At 41.2% G+C, this 5546-nt stretch overlaps 1 pseudogene; it reads right to left on the bottom strand.

The window, feature by feature from the left end:
• Positions 1-1085: 1085 nt before the first annotated feature.
• LOC143390017 (TGF-beta-activated kinase 1 and MAP3K7-binding protein 2 pseudogene) lies at positions 1086-3076 on the bottom strand (annotated as a pseudogene).
• Positions 3077-5546: the final 2470 nt, after the last annotated feature.

Raw genomic sequence — 5546 nt, 5'->3', positions numbered from 1 at the left:
CTCCTGTGAAAGTTCTGTGGGGCACCAAGCAGATGAGGCACACTTTGGGAGTGGGTTAAAATACCTTCTGTTTTAAGCTTCCCTATGGAAGACAAAACACCATGTTGTGCCACCCCACTTCTAAAGTCAGCACACAGTGTGACCTACTGACATTATTCTTGTAATACCTTCTGCAGTTCATTGTGCAGCATCTGTATGTCTTCACAGAACATTCGCACCAATGAGGGCAAAGTACAGGGTAAGTAGAGGAAAGTTATTTTGTGCATAGTTTCATTTCATTAATGCTTTTTTATTTTATGACATTGCTTCTCTTAGGTAAGGCTTAAAAAGGGACGTGATCATGCTTAATCACTAAAAGGAAAAAAGAAAATTAGTTAACAAAAGGCTATTACACTATACATATGGAAATATAAGAAAATAATAAAGAAGAAATCACTTAAAGCAGACTCGAGAGATCTGTACAGTAGGAAAAGCTTTGGGGTATTTCACTGCATGTTTGTACAGACAACGCATGCTGCTTTCCTTTTCATCTTGAGACCCTAGATTCTGGCTTCACAGAGACATTTTCAGGGAAGACAAAGACAAGGCCAAAAGTACTACAGATGTGTGAAGGTCTTCCCCTAGCCAATGGCACTATGCGGCTGCAGTTTTTAAATAGTTAAACCTTGTTCCTTCTCTTGTATGTAGTGTTTCACTGAAAGCCTTAAAAATAAAAAAGCTATCATTCTATTTCTTCCTCTTGTCAAAATTCAGTAGTGACACGAGGGGAAAAAGTACTGGGAACACCTTGGCATTAACATAGTGAGAATTAGCTGTAACGGGCTCCTGGTAACACTGTACATGGTCAGGCAGCAGGCAACCAAGTCTTTCAGCAGATTACCTTTCAGGTGATGGATTTCAACTGCCTGTGACATTATACTGAGGTATTATTAGCTCTGTGGGCTGACACTTAATATTAGCACAACACCATCTTGTCACACCTTCCATTTGACAAAATCCTATGTAGCAGTGAAATGTTGCCCCAATAACAGACTAGATTCTTGAACTTTAGATGTGGTTTTAGAGAAGACATAGGGCCTTCTGGCTCAGAAATGCCGTGGCATCTCACACTGTTCACAGCGGATTAAGGCTGGATGGTTCAAAAAAGCACAGGCAGTGCAATTCCACTGAGCCCCCTCATCGTCGTCTGCATCTTGAGTCTTTGGTGTTTTGATGGTAGACCTTTGATCTTTGGGTTTTGGTGGCACAGGACCTACAAATCCAATATTGTCATAAAAGTTATGAATAGCGCTGGGGTTAAAATGTTGTCCTCGGGCTTGAAAAAGATCAATTTCTTTGGTTAAGCAGTCAATGTCAATCTGGAGTTGTCTATTACAACTTCTCAACTGCTGCATTTCTTCAAGCGAAGGTATTTGGGATATGGAATTTGATCTTTTCAGGCGCCTTCGAGTTAGATTATTTTCCATTTCATTGACCTCAGATTTTAGTTTATCCAGCTTTTTCTTTTGAATCTCAAGTTGTCTTTGAAGTCGTTCCATTCTGGCCTTCTGGTGTACCAACAGAGCTTGTGTGTAGGCAGCATCATCAGATCCCATACTCAATTTCCGTGCTTCACTTATTCTATCCACATGTGCTAAGGTAGGGTCCGTGAGGTGCTGAATATTCTCTGTTTCTACATAATGATCAGGATGATTTAGAAGATTTGTAAGTTCAAAGGTAGGGGACACCACCCCTGGTGAGACTGCAGGGGGTTTATTGGGAGAAACTGTAATTTTGAAAGTATATTTGGTATTGGGTTGGGTGACCACCACTCGAGGAGAAGTTTCAGAGTTATTGCCTATTGCTCGACTTTTAGGAGGGTGGTGATGAATGAAAGCAGGACCCATGCTCACTTGCCCAGACATATTCCTGGAGGCAGCAGATGCCCAGGAGTTTGTGGATATGAAGACTGTGGGCTGATTCCGCATGCCCTGTTCATCTCCTGTGGTGGCATTAGCTGAAATATAGACCTTAGATTGACTACGGGAGATCATCTCATCAGTATTTGGGGGACTGGCAGCTATGTAAACAGTGGGCTGATTTCTATTTAAGGTCTGGCTGTTGACTGAAGAGGAACTGCTGGAGGTTTGAGGTCCAGAAGAACACAATTTTGAAGAATTGTTTCTTTGTGGGGTGTTCAAGTTTGATTTCAATTTGGTTTTTTCAAGGTCCCATTGAAATATTCTGAATGTTGTATTGACTATGGGTAGAAGACTTTGAGCTACCAGATGAATGAATTGTTGGCGGTTGTGGAGTAGTAGGTGAACTGATGGGCATATAGACATGAGAGGTCTGGTGGCCTTGCTGATTTGGCTGTTGGGCTGAGGTATGTGGCAAAGGATTAGATGCAGAATAAGGAACAGGACTCAAGGAACAGGCTGTGAAGGTTGATAGGCTTGTTGAGGGTTCATGGGATTAAACTGAGATACCCAGCCAGAATGCTGCTGTGTCTGTCGAGTTGTACCACTAGTTGTAATGTAAGGCCTAATATAGATAGAATTTCCCTGTGGACTGTTAAGTACAGGTGGAGGTACACCATGTATGTGCACAGATGTAGGAGTATTACGACCAGTCTGGATATTTGGGGCTAAAGTTACCATAATAGGATTAAATCTGGGAGTCTGTTGAGAAAGGTTAGATGTTCCTTTGCTGCCTAAGTGAAATCCAAGATGTGGTGCTGAATTTGAAGTACCAGATGTACTGGAAATTCCAAAAACATTAAAGCCTTGAGGAACTTGAGCTGGTGCTGTCTGTGGCTCCTGCGGAAATAGTTCGTTACTCGATTGACCACCTTGAAGTTGTCCGTCACTAATGCTGTGTGCTAGAGTCTTGCTTCCATTCATTCTATTTACTTCTCTTCCATGATGGTAAACATTCTGTGACTTGTACTCTCTTGAGAGAGAACAGCACAGCAGGCATCCAGGTTATTATTATTCTGTAACATGCACCTGGACACAACAACTTCAGGTACTTCAGGGAATTTTTGTCGCGGGTCGTGCAAAACCTGAAAATCAATTTGGTGGTTTCCTTGGGCCATTCCTATATTGCCTTATCACGACTATCTGTACAATAGGCAATTCTAGGCCTTAATGGAATTAGTAATCATCTCTTCTGTCCAAGCATTTTCATCCCCACACCCGTCTTGGGAGCGCACAGGGCGAATGCTGCTCTTCGGTGCGGACTGGCGTGAGTTGCTGCGGGGCCATGCGAGGGGGACGCTGGGGCCGCCGGCTGGGGCGGGGGCACAGGTTCCCCGCGCACATGCGAGCTGATCACCCTTTGGGTGGAAGGGAGAAGGAAGCTCGAGCTCCAGGGTGGGTCGCGCGTCGCTGGGGTCTCCCACATGGTGAGTTTTAAGATCAAAATTCTCCCCCAAAATTTCTTAATCCCAAGTCCCATGTTTTCATATTTAGTCTTCCTTAAAGTGATTCATAAAATTGACTGATCTCATGTATCAGTACTTAGGTGACAATTTACATAAAATCAGCTCTGCAACTTGATGGGCGACAACCCTTTTCAACCAAAAGGTAAGTGTTGTGGCCACAACAGATGACAGTGTGTATGGCTTTTGTTTAACTGCTTCAAGAGAAGGTGGAGAACTTTTTCTTAAAAACTTAAAATTGTTGGAGTAGTAAATGTTCATATAAAAAAGTAAAGTAGAAGTGAACTTTATTCTTTTTGTTAACAGACATAAATATCAATTTAGTATATTCATGTGTTTCTTCTATGCATAGACAAAAAATATTTCTAGAAAACATTAAAAAAGTGCTATGTGACCTTAAAGTTTCTTTTAACAATGGCAGAGTCCTGTGGGAAAGAACAAGGAAGATCTTTGCATACTCTTATCAGTTCTCTAGGGCTGCCACAACAAAGTACCACAGACTAGGTGGTTTGTATGATGGAAGTTTGTTTTCTCATAATTTTTGAGGCTAAAAAGCCAAGATTAACTTGTTGGTAGGGTTGGAGAAGTACACAGTTATCAAAAACGCACATTCTTCACTTGGCATCTCCAGTACCTTCAGCTTTCTGTGCCTGGTCTGTTTTGACATCTCCATTTTCTGACGCAGGCACTGGATGATGGATGCAGTGGCTTGCGTCTTTGGTCAGTTCAGGGATCCTTCTCGCCTCTTCTTCACTCTGTTTGTTGATTTTTTAAAGTTTTTTTTTTAGTTGCAGGTGGACAAAATTTTTTTCTTTCTTTCTTTCTTTCCTTCCTCCCTTCCTTCCTCCCTCCCTCCCTCTCTCCTTCTTTCTTTCTTTCTTTCTTTTTTTTTTCTTGTGGTGGTAGGGATCAATGCCTCACACGTGCTAGGCAAGTGCTCTACCACTGAGCCACAACCCCAGCCCCAATGTTTGTTGATTTGTATTGTAAACTAATGTATTAATTTTTCTTACATGGTAATTCTTAGAGACCTGGAATGAAGAAAGTCTTCTCCAAAAAGGGTTAGGTTGTGTCAAGCACCTGAAGGCACTATTAGTTCACTACCACTTTAAATTCAGGATTTGAGGTTTTGTTGACTACAAAAATAATATGAATTTATGTTGAAAACATGCTTGAAAGTTGCCAGGAGAAATCTTCATTTCCCTGAATACGCTTAAGTTTGACAGATAATTTTTCCTGTAGTCCTAGTAGTTGGAGAATGTGTGAGTATTTCTAATTCATTCTTACATCAAGGAGTAGACCCTTGTGGTCTCTGCTTTGTTCAAAATTCTTTTAATAGGCATAAATCTTATTTTCCATCTTCCGGGACAAGGCACTATGAAAACTGATGTTGAGATTCATCCAGTTCTGCAAAGACATTCAAAACAAAAGTCATCTCTCTGGATTCCTCCTTTCATTACATTTTTCTCCGGACCTTTGTTTCTCTTTCCAGATTATAGAATTAGGAATATTTAAAAATATTTCTTGTTTTTTTTCAGTGAGTTCTATTCTTGGCTCTTTATTAGTGTTTATTTTCATCATGTAATTTGAAAATCTGTAAATTTTCATTTACACATTCATTTTCAGTGGAAATTTTTCCCCTTTCCTTCTTTCTGTGCTCACCTCTCACTTTCTAATAATTTCATGATTTCTTCCCTTCAGTGGTTCAGGAACCTAATTCCAAACTAGGCCTCAGTACTTAGAAATTCCTTCCCCAAAGTAACAGCTGGACCACAACCTGAGGCCGTGGGTAGCTTTGCTCAGGTCTCTCTGCAGTTCTCTCTGTGCCACCCTAACAGTGAAGTTACGCAGGTTTACATGAACAATAACTTCAGACAGCAGTAACAGCAGTTTTTCCTTGGAGGGCCGGGCTGTCACATGCTTTTGGTACATCAATGGAGTAAAATCTTACAGGGGCCTCTAGCTGCTTCCTAAACCTGGAAATCTACAGGGCTGTGGCTTCTGCCACCCCACTTCTCTGTTGCCTTCTGTTTCTCAGAGAAATGTTTATTTTATGTTTGAGGATGCATAAAGCTTTTTCTTGTTCTTAATTCAATCTATAATTCACATAATAGAACAGGAGGAG

Source organism: Callospermophilus lateralis, unplaced genomic scaffold (genome assembly GCF_048772815.1).
Source record: "Callospermophilus lateralis isolate mCalLat2 unplaced genomic scaffold, mCalLat2.hap1 Scaffold_103, whole genome shotgun sequence".
NCBI lineage: Eukaryota > Metazoa > Chordata > Mammalia > Rodentia > Sciuridae > Callospermophilus > Callospermophilus lateralis.
The sequence above is the reverse complement of the archived record's forward strand: the minus strand, read 5'-3'. Positions and strand labels throughout refer to the sequence as shown.